This window comes from Buceros rhinoceros, unplaced genomic scaffold, assembly GCF_000710305.1.
Source record: "Buceros rhinoceros silvestris isolate BGI_N320 unplaced genomic scaffold, ASM71030v1 scaffold26729, whole genome shotgun sequence".
In the NCBI taxonomy this organism is placed as follows: Eukaryota; Metazoa; Chordata; class Aves; order Bucerotiformes; family Bucerotidae; genus Buceros; species Buceros rhinoceros.
The window spans coordinates 16110-16496 of record NW_010430131.1 but is presented as its reverse complement, the minus strand read 5'-3'; positions in this window follow the sequence as shown (position 1 = coordinate 16496).

Below are 387 nucleotides of genomic sequence, written 5' to 3'. Positions count from 1 at the left end.
GCAGCCCTGCCACAGGCACGGGGCTTTGGGCAGCAGGATGCTGCCCGCCACCGCGTGCAGGGCTGGTGCCCGAGTGCCCTGCGTGGGCTCAAAGCCCTTGTGGCTCTGTCCCCTGCCAGCACTTGGTGTCCCCTGGTGGAGGGACTGGCTGCAGGAGGGCTGGATGGAGGGGTGCTGCAAGGGGCTGAGGCCAGCGGTGTGAGCACTGCACGCTCCACTGGATGTGCCTGATACACAGAGATGCTTTTTTCTTTCTTTCTCCCCCTTTTTCCTCCCAATGCCTTGCCCCAGGGAAGCACCAATGAGGTAAGTGGCTCTTGTTCTCTGCATGTCACCCTCTGCCGTGGCTGGTTTGCAGGCGGAGGCGGCACCCCGGCGGGGGGGCGG